This window comes from Hypanus sabinus, chromosome 17, assembly GCF_030144855.1.
Source record: "Hypanus sabinus isolate sHypSab1 chromosome 17, sHypSab1.hap1, whole genome shotgun sequence".
Taxonomy (NCBI): domain Eukaryota; kingdom Metazoa; phylum Chordata; class Chondrichthyes; order Myliobatiformes; family Dasyatidae; genus Hypanus; species Hypanus sabinus.
Genome location: NC_082722.1, coordinates 43,117,836 through 43,141,394, shown reverse-complemented (window position 1 = coordinate 43,141,394; position 23,559 = coordinate 43,117,836).

Genomic DNA, 23,559 nt, shown 5'->3' with positions numbered 1-23,559 from the left:
AACATGCTGTGCACTTATTTTAAACCCCATTACTGGCTTTAAATTCCAGAGACAGTAATTATAAATAGTGATCGCTATATGTCAGTATTTCATAGATATATTGTCAGGGAATCTTTTGAAATAATGGTAACACTGTTCACTGAAATAGCAGGAATTACTTTTCAAGGTACATGACAAGAACACAATCAGCAAATTTGCACCATTTCAAAGAGGGAAAATAAATGTGCCATGATTGTCCACAGATTAGAACCTTTTGTTGTGAGATTCTGCTCCTGTCATATGGCTTTGCCAGATGTAAGCTAATTTTATGAAGACGAGAACGCATGATTTGCTGTTTTTAATATATTTTATGATACCTGAAGGTCACAAGTGCCAGGCTGTTGTCAGCCTTTATATTTCCCTAAATGCTATTGATATACATTACGATCTGTCCCACATTCGACATATAATCTGAGAACGGTATTGAACAAGTAATAATGCCCAGTCTCTGATTGTTGACTGCATAAAGCAATTTGGTAGTTTCCATACATATTGAAGCATTATTGCATTTTTCTTTTGCACTCAATGTTGATTTATGTGCACTCTTTTTTTTTGTAACTGGTCAGGTCTGATATTTTTATTTCTTTTTATTCTTACAAAGTTTAGCTATCAGCTGCTATTTTTTATACAGGCAAAGATGGCAATGCATCAGAAGATTTCAACAGTGCTCCTGGATCGGAAGAAGAAAAATACAGTTCTTAAGAGATATGAAAGTTATAAACGACTAGACCTCAAGCTTACTTTAATTTTTCATGATGGAGCCCTAAAGTACATCTGCTTTGTCAAAGCACAATATGACAGCATTTAAAAGTAGCAAAAAGGAATCACACAGAGAAGCAAACAAAGCAAATCAGCTTCAGAACTGTCCCAGGAAACACAGAGAAAAGAAAGATGATTTTATTCCATGTCAACTGAAATAAATTGTCTTGAATATAAAGCAGAAAACACATTTAATGCTCAGCTCCGACATCCTTTGACAATGCACAGTTGAGGCAGCAAGAAACTATGAGAGTCTTTATTTGAACACTAGCTAACATTTCAAAATACGAGAGGAAAATTAAGCAATATATTTGCAATAAGTTATTTTTTTAAATAATAAAATAATAAATAATTTTCAATGAAAAAAATCTATACTCATAATTCTATTCCTTCATTTTTGCATTCTGAGTTTCTCTCATATTCACATTCTCTTGGACAATTCATTAATCTAATTACTATCTATTGTAACTTACACCCTTCACTCACCTGTCATTCTTCCCTTATTTCCTCACATCTTTCTTTCCATCTTTATTGCCTTGCCCGTTTCTTTTCCTTTCACCTATTCTCTCCACACATTTCTCATTTTTCTTGTTTATTTCTTTCCTTTTATTCCCTCGCTCTTGTTTTCATTGCCCTTTAGCTCTCCAATTCGCCATTTAATCACTTCTCAGTTCCTATATTCTTTACTCTAAGAAGATTGGAAATAGAAGCGTTTACAGGTCCATATCGACCCTCAAGCCTGCATTATTATTCCCTAAGACTTTGATTGATCTGATTTTAGCCTCTGCTTCATTTTCCTGTCTCATGCCATAACCGTAGTATGCTGTAGTTCAATCTTCTAATCTCAGCATGAAAATCTTCAACAAATCCACCCTGTCTGAGCTAGCAAGTTCCAAAAAAGACCATGTTCCCCTGAGTCTAACAGATAAATCCTCACCTCCCCCCTCAAGGAGGATCCCCAATCCATTCTCAACTCCCCCATCAACATTGTTTCCGCTTTGAGAGATATAAAGTGTTACCTTGTGGTAATGCAATAATTGCAAGCATCAAACTAGACCATGAAGAAGAAAGTTGATATTTCAGGCTTATCGAAAATCTTGAAACAGTCTAACAATGCACCAAGAACCAACAAAAGTATCACAGAGAGACTTTTCAAACACATCTAAAGTCAGGAAGTGAGTATAAAAGATGGTCCACACTGTGGCACATTTGTAGTGCTAACAACAAAAAGCAAATTTCACTTCCAAGCTGAACACTCTGCATGTATACCCTCACATTGATATTGGGATTGGAATTATTGCAAAACTTTTATTGCAGCTTATATTACAGGAGAGTTCAAAGTAAATTTATTATGTTTCTAATATTTTATTATGTATATATATGTCACCACATTATGTATATATATGTCACCACATATATGTCACCACATACAACCCTGAGTTTCAGTTCCTTGTGGGCAAACTCTTAAATCCAGTATTCATAATAGAATCAATGAAAGATTGCACCAAAGGGGTAAACAACCACTGTGCAAAGAACAAGAACTGTGTAAATACAAAAAGAACAAAGAAGAACAATAATAGTAAATAAATAAGCAATAAATATGAGTGGGATGATGATGATGGATGTTGCTTTCCTTTGACAATGCTCTGTGTAAATGTGCTCAGTGGTAGAGAAGTCTTTACCCATGAATAAATAGACTGTATCCACTACTTTCTGTGGGAATTTCCAAACAATGCATTCATATTTCCTTACCATGCCATGATACAGCCAATCAATATACTCACCACCAAACATCTGAAGAAGTTTGTCATTGTTTTTAACATCACGCCAATTCTTTGCAAACTTCTGAGAAAGTGGAGGCACTGCTGTGCTTTCTTGGTAGTTGCACTTACTTGCTAGGCCCATGTCAAAACCTCTGAACTGATAACACTGAGGAATTTAAACTTGCTGACTCACTGCACATCTGATCCCCCGATGAAAACTGGCTCACACTCTACCAGTTTCCTCCCCCTGAAGTCAATACTCAGCTCCTTGGTCTTGCTGACATTGAGAGAGAGGATGCTGTTTCACAGCTCTGCCAGATTTTCATTCTCCCTCCTACATGCTGAGTCATCACCAACTTTGATCAGATAATGACAGCAGTGTCATCAGTAAATTTAAATAGGGCATCGGAACTGTGCTTAGCCTCACAGTCATAAGCATAAAGTGAGTAGAACAGGGACGAAGATACAGCTTTGTGATGCACCTGTGCTGATGGAGATTGTAGAGGAGATGTTGCCTATCCAAACTGGCTAGAGTCCGCAAGTGAGAAAATTGAGAAACTAATTGCACAAGAAGGTATTGAGGCCAAGGGTCTGAAGCTCAGTAATTAGTTTTGAGGGTTGATGGTTTTGAATGCCAAGCTGTAGTGATAAAAAGCATCCTGATGTATGCATCTTTGCTGTCCAGATGTTCCAGGGTTGAGTGAAGAGCCAATGAGGTGGCGTCTGTTGTGGACCTGTTGTGCCGGTAGGCAAATTGCAAGGGATCCAAGCCAGTTTTCAGGCAGAACAGGCAAAAGTTGATACTTTTCATCACCAACTTCATCACAGTGAATGTAAGTGCTGTTGGGCATGGTGTGTGTGTGTGTGTGTGTGTGTGTGTGTGTGTGTGTGTGTGTGTGTGTGTGTGTGTGTGTGTGTGTGTGTGTGTGTGTGTGTGTGTGTGTGTGTGTGTGTGTGTGTGTGTGTGTGTGTGTAGAATGATGGGTTTTGAAAACAGAGAAAACTGAAATGCGATAAATGTAATTGAATTAGCATTCTCTAGCAAAATGGCAAGAGCAAAGATATGTTTTGCCTTTGAACTTTGAGATAGAAAGAGTTTTGAAGAAAATGTGAAGTTTCAAATTAATAAGCACTGTCAGGAAAAACACACCACTTCACATAGGACATTTGTGCTGCTGGGTAAGAATAAGTAGAAGATGTGAGCTGATAGTATTATCTGGAGAGAAAGCCTACTGTTAATCTATTCGAAGGGGGAACATAATGAATTGATACGCAATTTACTAACTAACAACAGGCAGGGAATTGTGGTAAATGGGTCATTTTCGGTGAGGCAAGTTCTGACCAGAAGGTGTTTCAGGGATCAGTGCTGTGCCAGCAGCTATTTGCAAACTATACTACAACTTAGCAGCTGGGGCCGAGTGTACTGCAAACAAATTTATTGATGGTACCAAGACAGGCGGATTTTGTGAGGAGGACACAGATATTCTTCATCAGTCAGGGCAATGAGTATAGGAGTTGGGATGTTATGCTGTAAGTCATTGATGAGGCTGCACTTGGACGACTGAGAGAGGGCATACAAGGAAGCCAAAGCTAATGGGAAGAGAGAGGATTGGGAAGCTCTTAAAAACTTGCAGAAGGAAACTCAGAAGGTCATTAAGAAGGAAAAGATGAATTGTGAAAGGAAGCTGGTGATACCAAAGAATACCAAAGAAGATACTAAAAGCTTTTTTAAGTATATGAAGGGTAAAAGAGAGTTGAGGATAGATATAGGACAAATAGAAAATGACACTGGAGACATTGTAATGAGAGATGCAGAGATGGAAGAGGAACTGAATGCATATTTTGCATCAGTCTTCACAGTGGAAGACACCTGCAGTATACCGGACATTCAAGAGTGTCAGGGAAGTGAAGTATGTGCAGTGCAAATTACAACTGAGAAGGTGCTCAAGAAGCTTAATGGTCTGAAGGTGGATAAATCTCCTGGACCTGATGCAATGTACCCCTGGGTTCTGAAGGAAGTTGTTGGAGGGATTGAGGAGGTATTAACAACGATCTTTCAAGAATCATTAGATTCTGGCATTGTAGCGGATGACTGGAAAATTGCAAATGTTGCTCTGCTATTTAAGAAGGGTGGGAAGTAGCAGAAAGGAAACTATAGACCTGTTAACCTGACATCAGTGGTTGGGAAGTTTTTGGAATAAATTGTTAGGGATGAGTTTACGGAGTACCTGGAGGCACATGACAAGATAGGCCAAAGCCAGCATGGTTTCCTGAAAGGAAAATCCTGCCTGACTAACCTAATGCAATTTTTTGAGGAAATTACAAGCAGGGTAGACAAAGGAGATGCAGTAGACATTGCGTACTTGGCTTTTCAGAAGGCCTTTGACAAGGTGCTGCACATGACACTGCTTAGCAAGATAAGAGCCTGTGGAATTACAGGGAAGTTACTAGGATGAGTGGAGCATTGGCTGATCAGCCAGAATAAAGGGATCCTATTTTGGTTCTCAGCAGATTTCTACAGGGGTTGGTATTGGAACTGCTGCTTTTTACGATGTATGTCAATGATTTGTGGCTAAATTTGCCAATGATACAAAGGTAAGTGGAGGAGTGGGTAGTGAGGAAACAGAGAGCCTACAGAGAGACTTAGATAGTTTAGGGGAATGGGCAAAGAAGTGGCAAATGGCAATATTGGAAAGTGTATGGTCCAGCAATTTGATGGAAGAAATAAATGGGCAGACTATTATTTAGATGGGGAGATAATTCAAAATGCAGAGATGCAAAGGGACTTGGAAGTTCTTGTGCAGGATACCCTAAAGATTAACCTACAGGTTGAGTTGATCGTGAAGAAGGCGAATGCAATGTTGGCATTCATTTCTAGAGGTATTGAATATAAGAGCAGGGATGTGATGTTGAGGCTCTGTAAGGCACTCATGAGACCACATTTGGAGTATAGTGTGTAGTTTTGGGCTCCTTATTTTAGACGGAGTATACTGACACTGGAGATGCTTCAGAGGAGATTCATGAGAATGATTCCAGGAATGAAAGGGTTATTCTATGAGGAAAATCTGACAGGCATTGGGCTGTATTCCCTGGCATTCAAGAGAATGAGGGGGATCTCATAGAAGCATTCTGAATGTTAAAAAGCCTGAACAGATTAGATATGGCAAAGTTATTTTCCATGTAGGGGAGTCTAGGACAAAAGGGCACAAATTCAAGATTGAAGGACATCCATTTAGAATAGAGATGAGGAGAAATTACTTTAGTCAGACGGTTGTAAATCTGTGGAATTTGTTCCCATGAGCGTCTGTGGAGGCCAAGTCATTGGGTGTATTTAAAGCAGAGATAAATAGGTTCTTGATTAGCCAGGGCATTAAAGGGTATGGGGAGTGGGGATGACTGTAAGAATTGAATCAGCCCATGATTGAATGGCAGAGCTGATTTGATGGGCCAGATGGCCTACTTTTGCTCCTATATCTTATGGTCTTATGGACTGTTATTGGAAAGACATCATAAAACTGAAAAAAAATGCAGGAAAGGTCTATAAGGATGTTGCTGCAAGTAAAAAACCTGAGTTGTAGGGAGAGGTTGGCCAGACTAAGTCTTTAACCCTTGGAATGTAGGAGAATAACCAGCAATCATACAGAAATGACTTATATTATGAGGGTTATAGATAGCTTGGATGGTAACAAGTTGTTTTCCAGGCTAGGGAAGTCCAAAACTAGATCGGGGGGATTTAAATGGACCCATGGGGCAGAGGATGGTCAGTATATGGAAGGAGCTGTCAGAGGAAGTGGTTGAGGCAGGTACAGTAGTATCATTTAAAAAACACTTAGATTGGTATGTGGAGGGGCAGGGCTACAGAGATATGGACCGAACACAGAAACTAGGACTAACTAGGTAGGTGTTGTGGTTTACATGAATTTGTTGGGCCAGGGATCCTGTATCTATGCTGTACTGCTCTATGACTATAAGTTATGGCTGCAGAGATAGTCGATAGTAAATGCATTTGCTATAATCTTCCAAAAATCCTTAGGTTTATTGATACTTCGCTGCACGCTTGAGTGTTCAGTGGAGGGTGCCGATGCTTTTTTGCTGGTGGGGGAGGAGGTTCATTGCTGCTGCTTGTGCATGGAAGGGGGAGGGCTTGGGGTTCTAATATTTAGCTGTCATTCATTCGTTGGGGCACTCCTCTGTTTTTGTGGATGTTTGTGAAGAAAAAGAATTTCAGGATATATATTGTATACATTTCTCTGACATTAAATGTGCCTATTGATTCCTATTGATTCTAGAGAAGTTCCAAAGAATTAGAGAACTGCCAATGAGATACACTCTTTCAAAATGAATGGGAGGTAAAATGTGTGTAATGAACGGCCAGCTAACCTAATGTCTATTAATGGAATACAGTTAGAATTATGATACACAGGAGGATATCCAGTATAACTCAGCATTAAGATCAGCACAAAATTATGAGCCAAGTGGCCTGTCCAGTGTTATATTGTTCTATGTTCAATATAACTAATTGTTAAGGAGATAATAACAAAATATTTGGAAAGACATAATCTGATCAACTGGAAACAGCATAGCCCCACAAAGGGCAAATCATGTCTGACAAACTTATTAGAGCTCTTTCTGAAATAGTAGTGGAGTACATAGAGGCTTCCAATTGATGTAATATACAGTGGATTCTGGTTAACTGAGACTCAGCAGGACCAATACATTTTGGCCCAATTAAGCAGCTGCCCCAATCAGCCAAACTTTCATGGAAATAGTTAAAAGGTATAAAATAAGCAAATTATCATTTAACTGAGTAACAAATTATGTATCTAAATGAAATATAGAACAAATTACATTACCAAAACTACTACAATACTATAAAATTGTAGAAATAGCTATCTTAATAGATATTGACAGAGGATCCAGTGTGGATCCTGTGTGGCCATGTTGTTTTGATAGACTGTAATTGAACAAAGTCAGTGCACACCTAGTGCAAATAATGGGCTGTGTCAAAAAAATAGGATGATTGCATCGTTCAAATCTTCATTTTCATTGTAAAATTCAAGATCTCTGAACACTCATAGTTTCACTACTTTTCATACTTCTCATACTTTTCACTACAATTCATAGTAGTGAATTTGTTTCGCTTTCACTCCTGGCCTTTTCTGGCATCTCCAGCCTGAATGTTGAAACCACAGTGAGCAAAACAGATCTCAATTGTCTCATTGCTTATTACTCGCCAACAATCAGTGACAAAAATCTCTCCCTTTTGAACATAAATACACACAGGTGACGCTATCTTAAAGCTGTTTGCTGTGAGCATAGTAGCGTGCCTATTGACCACACAATGTGCACGTGACTGACTCTAGTTGAAAATGGTTTGGCAACAGTCTCCTGCCTCAATTAAATGCCACGGAAAACCAAATAAACAAAGAGAATCCCAGAAATTTTCTTGATTTCTTTTAATTTTTAAGAGGTGTCCCAAAAAAGAGGCTGCCCCAATTAACTGATTTTCCAATTAACCATAATCTACTGTGCATGGATTTTTAAAAGGCATTCAAAAAGTGAAACAGAAGATTGAGTTGTAGCAGTCGGCAGCAAGTAAGGCTAAGGAGATTACTTCCAGGTTGGCAAACTAAAACCAGTGAGGTTCAACAGGGAATAATTCTGGGTATCTGCTATTTATAATATTTATTAATGGGCAGCAAAATGAAAATGAATATGCTGCAGTCAGATTTACCATAAGACCATAAGACACAGGAGGAGAATTAGGCCATTTGGCCCATCGTGTCTGCTCAGCCAATCAACAATGGCTGATCCTTTTTTCCCCTCCTCAACTCCATTCCCAGTCTTCTCCCTGTAACCTCTGATGTCGTACAGTCAAAAACCTATCAATTTCTGCTTTAAATACACATAACAACCTGACCTCCACAGTTGCCTGTGGTAACAGATTCCATAAATTCACCACCCTCTGGCTAAAGAAATTACTCCGCATCTTTGTTTTAAGTATCCTCTATCCTGAGGCTCTTTTCTCTTGTGCTAGGCTCCCCCACTATGGGAAACATCCTTTCCACATCATCTCTTCCTCGGCCTTTTAACATTCGAAAGGTTTCAATGAGAACACCACCCCCCCCCCCCCACTTCATCATTCTAAATTCCAGTGAGTACAGACCCAAAGCCATTAAATATTCCTTATATGGTAACCTTTTCATTCCTGAAATCATCCTTGTGAGCTGCCTCTGAATCCTCTCCAATTCCAGCACAACTTTTCTTAGATGAGGGGCCCAAAACTGTTCACAATACTCGAGGTGAGGCCTCACCAGTGCCTTATAAAGCCTCAGCATCACATCCCTGCCCTTGTATTTAAGACCTTTTGAAATGAATGCTAACATGGCATTTGCCTTCCTCACCACTGACTCAATCTATAAGTTAAACTTCATGGTGTTCTGCACAAGGACTTATACGTCCCTTTGCATCTCAGATATTTGGATTTGAAAATAGTCTACACATTTAATTCTACTATCAAAGTGCATGACCATGCATTTTCCAACATTGTATTTCATTTGCCACTTTCTTGCCCATTCTCCTAATCTGTCTTTCTGCATCCTACCTGTTTCCTCAACACTACCTACCCCTCCACCAATCTTCATATCATCTAGAAACATGGCAACAAAGTCAGCTATTCCATCACCTAATTCATGGATATACAGCATAAAAAGAAATGATCCCAACACTGACCCCTGTGGAAAACCACTTGTCACTGGCAGCCAACCAGAAAAGGATCCTTTTATTCCCACATGCTGCCTCCTACCAATCGACCAAAGCTCTAACCATGTTAGTAAGTTTCCTCTAATACCATGGGCTCTTAACTTGGTAAGCAGCCTCATATGTGACACCTTGTGAAAGGCCTTTTGAAAGTGCAAATATGCAATATCCACTACATCCCCGTTATCAATCCTACTTGTAATCTCCAGAAAGAATTCCAACAGGTTCGTCAGGCAAGATACTCCTTTAAGGAAACAATGTTGACTTTGTCCTCTCTTGTCCTATGTCGCGAAGTACTCCATAACCTCATCCTTAACAAGTGACTCCAACATTTTCCCAACTACTGAGGCCAGGCTAACTGGTCTATAATTTCTTGTTTGCTGTCTTCCTCCTTTCTTAAAGAGTAGAGTGACATATGCAATTTTCCAATCCTCTGGCAGCAGGCCAGAGTCCAATGATTTTTGAGGTCATCCCACAAAAGTGTACAAAACAATATACTGAATTCTTTAGGGGAATGGCCATAGGGGTGCTCTGCACAAACTGCCTATTCACATTTCCATTTCTCCCGGCAGTCACCCAACTACCCACCTTCTGCAACTTCACAGTGATTACTACCCTGTAACTCTGATCGATGATCTCCTCACTCTCCCGTCCAAGTCGAAGGTCATCCAGCTGTTGCTCCAGATCCCAACACGGTCTTCAAGGAGCTGCAGCCGGATGCACTTCACGCAGGTGTCGTTCACTGGGAGACTATGGACTTCCCAGGACTCCAACATCTGGCATAAAGAACACATGACAGCCATTTACTACACTAAGAACAGCAAGAGAGAGAGAAAAAAAAAGGAACCTTAACAGAAACTTATCCAGAGCCAACACCTCTTTCGAGCCAGGAAGCATCTGTGGAAACATTTCAGTTGGAGGTTCTCTATTTTCACAAATGCTTCTATTCCAGGAGTGACCAGCTTGAAGAAACTTTGTTCCTCTCTACAATTTCCACCTGTTTCTTTTGCTATATTCTTTGCCATTTAAGACTAACTAGTTTTCTCTTTCTCATAATTTAACTGATGGGCCTTCCACCACAAACATTCACTCTTATTCTGTTTTCATATTTACTTAACTGTGTGAATCTGGCACTTCTATGTTTAAATTGGATTCAAAGTCAGTTTGATGTTGTAATGGAGATAACTATGATTGACAGGTGACTTTGCGATTGGAGTGCTTTTACCAGTGTTATTCCAAATGATTTAAGGTGTGGTGACCTTTAGAATTAAATGTGGGAAATATGACAAAGGAAATTCCAGATAAAAATGCTCTGGGGGTGGTTAGGAGGATAACTTTTGATAATGGGGATATGAATGAGCTGGTCACTTAGACAGTTGAGTGACAAATGCAATTTAAACTGAAAGTGCATGGTAATATATTTACAAAGAGCAGGTGGCCAGTGGAATATACAGTAAAAGGGAAGAATAGAGAAATGTAGAAAAATGGGAACATTAGAGTCCATGGCCACAGGTACTTAAAGGTCGCAGATCCAATAAGTAATGAACAAGCCTGCTGTGACTTCTTAGCTTTGAGAAGCAACTGCTGATTTGCCAACCGCATCATCCTGTGTAGATTTACAGTTGATACTATAGTGAGGCGAAAAGCACGCAGTAAGAATGATAAGGATAAAAGCTGAGAAAATGTCTCCTCAGGAGAGACCTTGGGGCCAAAGGGCAAAGTCTCAAAATCTGAGCTTAAGACCAATATAAGGAACTGTCATGGTGCGCTCAGGAAGGGCTGGACCCACGTAAGGAGGAATGGCAGGATTCCCAGGAAGAAGTGGAAACAAGATATTGATGAATTAAGTGGACAAGCTAAAGAAATAGGAGCCGGAGTCAGCCAACTGGCTCATCGAGCCTGCTCCGCTATTCAATAAGATCGTGGCTGACCTGGCCATAGACTCATCTCTACCTCCCTGTCTTTTCTTCATATCCCTTATTTCCCCTACTATGCCAAAATTTTTAAAAGGTTTCTGGAAGGAATATAATGTAGGGAACTTTTTCATTTTAAAACAGGTGTCCCCAACCTGGATTCCACAGACCCCTCAGTTAACGATAGGGCTCCATGACATAAAAAGATTGGGAACCCCTACTTTAAACAGAGACAGTTTACAAAAAGATGCAGCTCAAAGGGGATTTAGGAGTCCTGACACATGAAACATAGAAATGAACAAAAGGTGCAGCACAAAATTGGGGAGGCTAATGGAATTTTATGGAGATTGGAGTAAGAAAGTCGGGAAGCCCATATACAGTGGTATTAGGTGCTAGTGAGGCCACATCTAGAGAACTGTGTGCAGTTTACATCTCTTCATTTAAGAAGAAGTATGTTATCAATAGAGGCAGTTCAGAAAAGGTTTGCTGAGATGTTGGCTTATTATCGTCACACATATAAAGATACAGTGAGAAGCTTGGCTTGTATACTGTTCATGCAGATCAAATCATTACACAGTACATTGTTGTAGATTGTGAGGTCATGAGTCCATCTTATCTCCTAGGTATGGAAGGATGGTAGAATCTGTGCACATTGGAGTTTAGTATGAGAAGTGATCTTGCTGAAGCATAAAGAGGACTTAAGGGACTTCATAGGGTAAAAGTTGAGAAAATGTTTCCTCAGGAGAGACCTTGGGGCCAAAGGGCCAAGTCTCAGAATAAGTGGGCTTAAGATGAATGTGAGAAACTGTCATGGTGTGCTCACGAAGGACTGGACCCAGGTGTGGAGGGATGGCAGGATTCCCGGGATGAGACAGAAACAAGAGGTTAAACATGTAAGTCAGAGATCCTTGGAAGAGCAACTGAGAAACACCACAAGGTAATTCATCCTCTCCAACACAATGCGGCACTGAATGGGAGACCTCTTTAAATAATCATAGAATTCGGGAAATAGGTATCAGCCACAATTAATTTACAAGATTAAACCGAAAAGACAAGGGCTTAACAACTCTTGTTAAGATAACAATTAGCAAATACAAAACTTCAGAAGCCCAATCCTCTACTGAAAGCTGCAGGGCTCATGACAGGAATTTTTCTTTAGAATTCCTTTTCCACGGAGAGTGATAGCTGAATCCTTGAATATATTTGAAACCAAGAGAGAGAAATATTTAATCAGAATGCAAACAAGAGCTATGGGGAAAGGGCAGAACAAATAAATTTGACTGGACCAATTTTTCTCATTTGTTCCTGTTTTGTATGATGTTGTAATCTTGTCATGCTCCTCTGGTGCTTTAAAACCTTGAACATCATACTTTACTATTCTTCTCCTTTTGCTCAAATTGCCAGGAAGGTTTGGTACCTTAAGAATCTGGTCAATCCTTTCCTCTGCAATGTTTTCAATAAGGCCAGCATCATATCTTCATTACTATTTGGATGTTTCTTAATACCCCATGTCTATTTATTCTGTAAGCATAAATTAAGAAGTTGAAAACGACAATCTACTGTTAACCATCCCATTGATTTTTCCCCTTTGCTCCAGGGAAAGCAACCACTGTCTATACATCTCTTACCATAACTAAAATCTTCCAATCAAAGCTACATCCTCTTGAATATTCAATGGACTCTGTCCAGTGCAATCACATCCATGCTTTAGTGAATTGAATTGACTTTATTACTTACATCCTTCACATACAAGAGGAATAAAAAAATCTTTATGTTATGTCTCAATCTAAATGTGCAATGTGTAATCATAGTAATTTAAAATAATTTATACTAAATAGAACAGTCAGGGCAACATAAAAATACACTCAAATCAACGTGAGTTAATCAGTCTGATGGCCTGGTGGAAGAAGCTGTTCCAGAGTCTGTTGGTCCTGGCTTTTAGGCTGTGATTCCGTTTCCTGGATGGTAGCAGCTGGAATAGATTGTGATTGGGGTGACTCAGGTCCCCATTGATCCTTCAGGGTCTTTTTCTCATACCTGTCTTTGTAAACCTGTGCCGACCAACTAGTGGGTGTATTCAAGGGCATTTTCAACCTCTCACTGCTACGGGCAGAGGTTCCCACTTACTTTAAAAGGGGAACAATTATACCAGTGCCTAAGAGGAATAATGTGGGCAGCCTTAATGACTATCACCCGGTAGCACTCACATCAACAGTAATGAAATGCTTTGAAAGGTTAGTCACAACTAGACCTAACTCCTGCCTCAGCAACGACCTGGACCCATTGCAATTTGCCTATCGCCACAATAAGTCAACGACAGATGCAATCTCAATGCCTCTCCACAAGGCTTTAGATCACCTAGACAACACAAACACCTACGTCGGGATGCAGTTCATCGACTATAGCTCAGCATTTAATACCATCATTCCCACAATCCTGATTGCGAAGCTGCAGTACCTGGGCCTCTGTACTTCCCTCTGCAATTGGATCCTCGATTTCCTAACCGGAAGACCACAGTCTGTGTGGATTGGAGATGACATATCCTCCTCATTGATGATCAACACTAGTGCACCACAGAGGTGTGTGCTTAGCCCACTGCTCTACTCTCTATATACCCATGACTGTGTGGCTAGGCATAGCTCAAATACCATCTATAAATTTGTTGATGATACAACCATTGTTGGTAGAATCTCAGGTGGTGATGAGAAGGCGTACAGGAGTGAGATATGCCAACTAGTGGAGTGGTGCCACAGCAACAACGTGGCACTCAACGTCAGTAAGACAAAAGAGCTGATTGTGGACTTCAGGAAGGGTAAGACAAAGGAACACATACCAATCCTCATAGACATATCAGAAAGTGGAAAGAGTGAGCAGCTTCAAGTTCCTGGGTGTCAAGATCTCTGAGGATCTAACCTGGTCCCAACATATCGTTGTAGTTGTAAAGAAGGCAAGAAAGTGGCTATCCATTTTTAGGAGTTTGAAGAGATTTGGTATGTCAACAAATACACTCAAAAACTTATATAGTTGTACAGTGGAGAGCATTCTGACAGGCTGCATCACTGTCTGGTATGGAGGGGCTACTACACAGCACCAAAAGAAGATGCAGAAGGTTGTAAGTCTAGTCATTTCCATATTGGGCACTAGCCTACAAAGCACCCAGGACATCTTTAGGGACCGGTGTCTCAGAAAGGCAGAGTCCATTATTAAGGACTCTCAGCACCCAGGCCATGCCCTTTTCTCACTGTTACCATCAGGTAGGAGGTACAGAAGCCTGAAGGCACACACTCAGTGATTCAGGAACAGCTTCTTCCCCTCTGCAATCTGATTCCTAAATGGGCATTGAGCTTTGGACACTACCTCACTTTATTTAATATACAGTATTTATGTTTTTGCACATTTTTTAAATTGTTCAATGTACGTAATTAGTTTACTTGTTTAATTATTATTGTGTTTTATTTTATTTATTATTATTCTTTTTTTTCTCTCTGCTAGTATTGCTTTGTTACCAACAGCTTCCCGATTGGTATTAACTTACTTTTAATCATTCTCACATTACAACACTTCTCCCCCTTTAAAATCCAACATTCCCAAATATAGAAGAACTGGGAAATAGAAACAGTGGGATCATTCGCAACAGTTTACCAATACCTAAAAAAGGTGGCAAATTCAACATTCAATCTAAAAACAAAAAAAAAACTATCCGATCAAAGATTCAGTCTGTCAGGAGCTTTGAGAGGGTGTTGTGATCTACACTACCCCCGGTGACCCAGCAGGCACCGCTGGTGAGGATGTTTTGGGTGGATCTGTTGTTGGGGACATGAGAGGGGTCTGTGTGTCCGTGTGAGAATGTCCATCCTCTTCAGGGGACTCTGCCCCCTCTGCCAGTGTCTCTCTCTCTCTCTCTGGCTAAGTCACTGGTGGACATGCTTTCCTGGTATGCATTAAGGGGTCATTGCTCCTTAACTGTTTTGGACCACTGAGCTTCTTTGAAATCGGTGGCAAGCTATTCTCAGCATTATTGTGATAAATGGCGTCTGCAGGTTTGCCACCTAGCTTGGAACACACTGAAGAGGGAACTTTGGTTTTTGAACCATCGTCACAACCATGGCTCAGAATAGACCCAATTGCAAATTTTTCATAGAGTTCCTTGGTATAACTTGGAACTAACTATCTGGAGGTCAACAGCAGGAAATCGCAATGCGTTTTGGAAAACCTCTTGTGCTTGAACAAAGGTCTTGTCTGTTGAATCACAGTCAGTGATTTTGATGATACATTCATTCTCCTGGAACAGGTTCTCTTTTCTTGAACGGCTGTTCTCTTCAATACCACGAATACTCAGGCCAAGGTATCTTCCACTCAGCGTAGAGTTAAAAGGCACCACATGGATTCCCAGGGGGCCACCGCCTCCAGAATATTCTCCTTTCCTTGTCAAATCACTTAGAGTGCTTTCTGAATGCTTGTCTGCTGGCTCTGTTCTTACATCGTCTGTGGGTGCCCTGTTTGCTATGATTGGCTTCACATGCAGGTTCCTGTTAGCAGGATCATCAGGCTGAGATGCACCTTGCTGTAACTGGGCAGGTGGTAAAAGAGCTGGGACACTGCTTTGCCGTACTAGAAGTGGCGTGTTGGCTTTCAGTGCCGAGGGGGTAACTTCAATTGCTCCTGTAATAGACTGAAGAGCCGCCAGCTGTGCTGCGAGCTCACTCTCAAATGTGTCCGGACTATGTCTGTCACTCACATTGCCATTGGCGACTTCATCTGCACGCTGCACCTCTTGTTCTTCATATACTGCAACAAGCATTTTGTCTGCCTTCAAAACTAGAACAATGGGAGCCGCCCACCTTGAAAACTGGACAGGCTCAATGATGCCCAGTCCCTGTAAACGTTCCAGCTCCTCCTCGACTTTGCCTTTCATGGCATAGGGCACCGACCTGGGCTTAAAAAAACGTGGTGTGGCCTCAGGGTCGACATGGAGTTTCACGGTCACGCCCTTCAGTGCGCCCAGCTCGTCCCTGAAAACGTCACCGTCCTGCTGCAGAATGTCCTCCATAGTGTATGCATACTTAATTTCATGTCAATTGAGCTGGATTTTGCAAAGCCAATTGCAGCCCAAAAGTTTGGGCCCACTGCCCTTTACTTCTGACCCCTGGCTGAAATATCCATATATAACACCCCTTAATGAGGTATGGGCTTCCCCATAGGAGGCAGGTTGGACCCCCATGTCCTCCTGTAGGTGTCTTCACTAATGACCGATGCGGTAGCCCCTGAATCAATCTCGAACTTAATGTCCTTTCCTCTGACAGTGACTGTGGCATAATACAGTTCAAGTGGTTCCTCACTCCAAACATGTTGTAGGCACACGCTGCCTCCGCGTCTGCTTCTCCTAGGTAGTGTGTGACTGCCTGAGCCTGTTGAGCTTTCCCCTGCCCAGGCTTAACCCTACCCTTAAGCTCCTGCACTTTTTAGCGAAATGTCACTTTTTGCTACAAGCATGCCAGACAGTATCTTTGAATTTGCAAACATTTGCATAATGCGTCCCTCTGCACCAGAAACATTCCACCCGCATTGCCTGTTTACCAGTCTCCCTCCTGACTTGGTGCACTGCCGCTGACTGCGACCCCTCATGTCCTTTCTGTATATCCTTGGCATTATCAGCAGCCATCTCCATGCCTTGGGCAATCTCGAGGGCTGTCTTGAAAGTCAGCAGTGGGGTTTCTCCCAACAAGCGGCGTTGTACGGTGTCATTATTAATACCGCATACTAATCGATCATGGAGCACGTCATCCAACACGGCTCCGAAATCGCAATGCTGAAGCTCGGCCACAAAACTGGGCACAGACTGACCTGGCTTCCGGACATGGCTGTGAAACTTGAACCTTTGGGCTATCACCGAAGGTTTCAGATTGTGGTGGTTCCCCACCAGTTTGACCAGTTCATCGTATGGAATTTCACCCAGTTTCTGTGGCATGGCTAAAGTTCCTTATGAGCTTGTAAGTCTTTGCCCCACACACACTCAGGAGAATAGAGCGCTTCTTAGCCTCCTCAGTAATTCCATTAGCACAGAAAAAAATGTCCCAACCTTTCCTCATACTCCAGTCAGTCCACAAATTCACTGATTGTCCCGAACGTAGCCATCCAAACGTGACCAAACGTGAGGCTCCTCGCCCGCTCACAGCTCCTGATCGAAATGGGCCGACACATCCACAAAACCAGTTCACCTCATCGCCAAAAATATGTGGTAACTTCTACTTTACAAAAGGACCACTCGACTATTTAATGGCCAAAAGAGCATCTTTATCTATGACGGCAAATGATATTTACAATACAGAGGCTTCCACGTACCTCGTGCGGCATAGGTGGGGGAACTATATACAATGCACACCAGAAATAAACCCCGCCAACCCCGGAACCAGCATCTTGTTACCAACAGCTTCCCGATTGGTATTAACTTACTTTTAATAATATTCACATTGCAACAGTTAGCCCTTCTCCATTCTTCCTGTAATCTACAACCAGATCCTTTACTTTTGCAACATTGAGGGAGAGGTTGTTTTCTTGACACCATTATGTCAGAGAAATGACTTTTTCCTTGTAGGCCACCTTGTTATTGGTTGAGATAAAGCCAATGAATGTAGTGTCGTTGGCAAATTTAATTAGCAGTTTAGAGCTGTGGGTGGTGACACAGTCATGGGCATACAGGGAGTAAAGGAGGAGACTTGGTACACAGCCCTGAGGGGCTCCTGTGTTAAGAGTCAGAGGGGTGGAGGTGAGGGAGCCCACTCTTACCACCTGCTGGCAATCTGACAGGAAGTCCAGGGTCCAGCAGCACAAGGCAGGGTCAAGGCTGAGGTCTCTGAGCTTCCTGTCCTGCCTGGATGGAACTATGGTGTTGACTGCTGAACTGTAGTCCAAGAACAGCATTCTCACATAAGCATCCTTCTTCTCCAGATGTGTAAGGACAGTATGTAGGGCAGTGTCTATTGTGTCATCGGTTGTTCGGTTGTGTCGGTAGGTGAGTTGTTGGAGATCCAGTGTGGGTGGTAGCAACTGCAGATGTAATTCTTGAGCAGCCTCTCAAAGCATTTGCTTATAATCGAGGTGAGTGTGACAGGATGCCAGTCGTTCAGGCATGTTACCTTGGTCTTTTTAGGTACAGGGACAATGGTGGATAATTTGAAGCAGGAGGGCACTCTACACTGGGAGAGAGAGAGATTAAAAATGTCTGTAAACACACCTGGCAGTTGTACTGTGCATATCCTGAGTACTCTTCCTGGGATGCCGTCCAGTCCCGCAGCCTTGCAATTGTCCACCCACTGGAAACGCCTGTGTACCTCAGCCTCAGAGATGACCAGGTTGTAGATTGTAGTGGTGGCTTTCCTCGGAGGCTCAGAGTTAGTGACATCGAGCGTAAAAGTGATTGAGCTCATCTGGGAGAGAGGCCGCGATGTTGGCGGCACCACTGCTTTTGGTTTTGAAGTCTGTGATGGTGTACAACCCTCGCCACAAGTCACATGTGCTATTCCTTGTGAATCTTGACTCAATCTTGTCCCTGTATTGTTTCGCAGCCTTGATAGCTTTGCACAGATCTTGAGCTCCTGCTGATTGCCGGCAGTGGAGGCAGTAAGTGCTGCTTGCACAGAACTGTTGATTCATAGTTTCTGGTTTGGGAAGACCCTGATCGACTTCTGAGGGACAATATCGTCGATGCCCTTCCAGATGAAGCACGTGACTCCATCCACAAACTCAGAGACATCCTCATCGAGGAGGATGTTCTGGTCAACGTCATCAAAGCAGTCCTGTAGCTTGAAGGCCAACTGGTCAGACCAACAGTGGACGGTTTTAACTATGGCCGCCTCTTGTTGCAGCTTCTGCCTGTATGTTAGCAAGAGCAGGATCGAAGAGTGATCTGATTTTCCAAAAGCTGGGCGAAGGAGAGCTTTGTAAGTTTTGCAGAAGGTAGTGTAGCAGTGGTCAAGTGTGTTATCTCCACAAGCACTCACCTGGATGTGCTGACAAAACCTCAGGGAGATTTTCTTCAGCGACACATGATTAAAGTCACCAGCGACGATGAAGGCAGCCTCTGGGTGTGCTGTCTCCAGCGTGTTGATGGTCTCGTACAGTTTGAGAGCCAGGTCAGTATCAGCCTGCGGCAGAATGTACACCACTGTGATGATAACAGCCATGAACTTCTGAGGCAGCTGGTAGGGTCTGCACAGCAGCACCAGGTATTCCAGGTCTGGGGAACAAAAGGATGACCGGAACTGGATACAATTTACCATGTACAACCAAATCAGTACTTTTCAAAGTTACAACATAATATTCCAATTTGTTTATTCTAAGCCTTGACTTATGTAAGCAAGCATGTCATAAGCCTCCTTCTCCCAGAAATTAAAACTGTTGTCATCAGAGATAAATTAATGAAAAGCAGGGCAATAGTTTACTAAAATTTCCAAAATAATGAATAGTGCATGGTTGACAAATGGGGGAGAAGTAACATTTATAATGATGAAATATCAAATGAGTGCATTAAAGGAAATGTATTTACGTGCAAAACAGATTAATGTTCAAGTCAATTCAATTGAATTGTACAATGTCACAGCACAGATGGAGGGTATTAGGCTTGTACTCCTTCTGTGAAAGAACTAACAATTAGCCCCACCAACCTGCCCTTTCCCTAGAGCTCTGTAATTTTCTTTTTTTTAATTTTAAGTAGCAATCCAGTTTTTTTGATGAGTGTTATCTGAATTGGTGATGCTTTTTAGATCATAGATGTATAAAAATAATCTTGTCATCTGCTGTTTGGCTTTTTTGCCAATTATGTTAAATGTGTGTCTCCTGGGCTGTCAAAGGAAGCAGATTCTCTGCAGAGATTTGATCAAAACCCTTTACAAATTTGAGAACTTCAATTAAATGCATGCATTATTTTCAAGTAGCCTTCTAAAACACGTTACAAAATACTAACCATTGTGTTTTGCCTAGAGAAACAAAATCAACCAATACTCTGACAGTTGGATTCTCTTCTCCTTCCATTGGCAGGCTAGTTTCGGGTTGGGAAATGTCGCACCCATGCAATTCCATGTTTCCTCTATGTGTCTTGACATAGAAGAAAAATAAAATGGGACTGAGGCATTTCACATGCTTCTGTAATTCAGATAGAGTGCAGAAATGACTGGAGAAAGAATAACATGAACAGGGAGCTCTGCAGAGTAAACTGGTGGTGGATTAGTAACTGTAAAAACTAACGGATTCACTGATACTGGAACTTCTATGTAAGCAGAAGTAGTGTTGTTGTATAAACCTGCCTCCTCCCCTATCTTGCCTCTTATACTGGTATTCTGGATAAAAATTCATCTATCTACATACAACTGCTTCTTACATGTTGTGTTCAGTGAAACTTCGAGTAACAGCATTAATGATGTAATTTCGGGCAGGTGGGGCTTGTCAGCCTTGGACTCCAGCCCGCCTAGGAGAAGGAAAACTCTGATAGCCTATACTGGTATCGGTCTTTTCGTTGGCTATGTGGAACCATCCATGTTCCAAGCCTCTACTGGTATCTGTCCCCAACTTTTCCTTTGCTACATCGACTGTTTTGGCGCTGCTTCCTGTACACATGCTGTGCTCGTTGACTTCATCAAATTTGCCTCCAACTTCCACCCTGCCCTCAAATTTACCTGGTCCATTTCCAACACCTCCGTCCCCTTCCTTGATCTCTGTCTCTATCTCTGGAGACAGCTTATCTACTGGTGTCTACTATAAGCCCACAGACTCCCTCAGCTACCTGGACTATTCCTCTTCCCACTCTGTTACTTGTAATGCCATCCCCTTCTCACAATTCCTCTATCTCTGCCATATCTGCTCTCAGAATGAGGCTTTTCATTCCAGGACAAAGAAGATGCCTTCATTTTTGAAAGAAAGGGTCTTCCCTTCCTCCACCATCAACTCTGCTCTCAAACACATCTCTCCCATTTCACACACATCTGCCCTCGCCCCATCCTCCCGCCACCCCACTCAGGACAGGGTTCCTCTTGTCCTCACCTATCACCCCACCAGCCTCCATGTCCAACATATAATTCTCTGTAACTTACATCATCTCTAACGGGATCCCACCACCCAGCACATCTTTCCCTATCCCCCACTTTCTGCTTTCCACAGGGATCACTCTCAACAGGACTCCCTTGTCCATTCATCCCCCTATCCCTTCCCATCGAGCTTCCTTCTGGCACTTATCCTTGCAAGCAGAACAAGTGCTACAGCTACCCTTACACTTCCTCCCTCACCACCATTCAGGGCCCCAGACAGTCCTTCCAGGTGAGGCGACACTTCACCTGTGAGTCTGCTGGTGTGATATACTGTGTCTGGTGCTCCCAGTGTGGCCTTCTATATATTGGTGAGACCCAACACAGACTGAGAGACCATTTTACTGAACACCTACGTTCTGTCCGCCAGAGAAAGCAGGATCTCCCAGTGGCCACACATTTTAATTTCACGTCCCATTCCCATATGTCAATCCATGGCCTCCTCTGCTGTTGAGATGAAGCCACACTCAGGTTGGAGAACAACACCTTATATTCCATTTGGGTAGTCTCCAACCTGATAGTATGAACTTTGATTTTTCTAACTTCTGTTAATGCCCCCCTCCCCTTCTTACCCTACCACTAATTTTTAATTTTTAAATGTTTTTTTCTCTTTCCCTCTCACAATCACTCCTTGCCTGTTCTCCATCTTCCTCTGGTGCTCCCCTCCCCCTTTTTTTCTTCCAAGGCCTTCCGTCCTATGATACTCCCCCTTCTCCAGCTGTGTATCCCTTTTGCCAATCAACTTCCCAGCTCTTAACTTCAACCCTCCCCCTCCTGTCTTCTCCTATCATTTCGGATATCCCCCTCCCCCTCCCACTTTCAGTTAGTCCTGACGGAGGGTCTTGGCCCGAAACATCGACAGTGCTTCTCCCTATAGATGCCGCCTGGCCTGCTGCGTTCCACCAGCATTTTGTGTGTGTTGCTTGAATTTCCAGCATCTGCAGATTTCCTCGTATTTGCATTTTTTAAATCTGATTTTAAACCTCCACTACCTTAGACCACATCAGTGACGTGGAGAGGGGGAACCCGCTGCATGGGCGACAGCCGGTTCTTCAAATCTTCCTGTCCAGGCTTGCACCCTGGAGGGGACACAGTCCACCAGAGGCACAAACCCATGATCCACTGGGATTGACAGCTACCTACCAATATTTAATAATGTGATATACTCCTCTCGTATACACATGCATTTCAGTGTAAAATACTGCAGCATTTACCATGTATGTTAACAGCTTTTACTGCCCTATTTTTATAGCATTCACTCCTTCCATGTGAGAGCTGAGGGAAGGAGGCAGGTAATTCAGACTTTACCAGAGGCAATTGCCAATAAACAATGCAGGAAAGATGTAATGACCTCAAAAGAATGAGTGAGTTAATGAATACCAAGCCAAGAAAGTCTGTGCAAAGCTTGTGTATGCAATGTTTGAATATCTTTTATTAAAGAACACAATGCCAGATTTGATCAAATCCTTGATACGCAGCAGCACGCCACTAGAAAGTTGAGTACGGATTCCCTGGCACATGATGTGCATATGTGTAGAGGTTGCTGAAGAAAGCCATTGAAGAAGGATGTCAATGGGCACTGAGGATCCTGGGATTAGAAGCTATTGAAGTGTACATGGAGGCCAGAGAGACGGATGATAGAGCTACTGAGAATGAAAGAGTGGGCATATCTATGTCTACAGTTGTGCAAACAGAATTTAATAGGCAGTCCCTGAGTTACGAACGTCCGACTTTCGAACAACTCGTCCTTACGAACAGAGGGAGAACACTGTCTGCCATTTTAAGTCATTGCCATTAACACTGTGTTGACTGTGTAACTTTGTATTTGGCTTAAATTTTTCTTAGCAAGATTCACCCTGACCCCCATCCCCCCGCTTTTCCAGTCAGCACTTGTCCTACTTAACCTGTCTCAGTGTGGTGGACATTAGGACCCAGGGGAGCTTAGGTCAAGACCCGCTGCCCGCGGCTGCTGCTGAAAATGATCACGATTGAAAATGAAGTGGAAATAATAAAGCGATCAGAAAGAGGTGAAATGCCATCGGTCATTGGAAAAGCGTTAAGCTACAGTCGGTCAACGATTGGAACAATTTTAAAGGATAAAGTGAGAATAATGGAGCATGTGAAAGGCCCTGTCCCGATGTAAGCTACAATTATTACTAAGCAATGCACTGATTTAATTATTGAAATACATACGCTTCTTAAGTGCTTTATATGCATAGAAAGGTAAAATATATACTATATACTAAGACA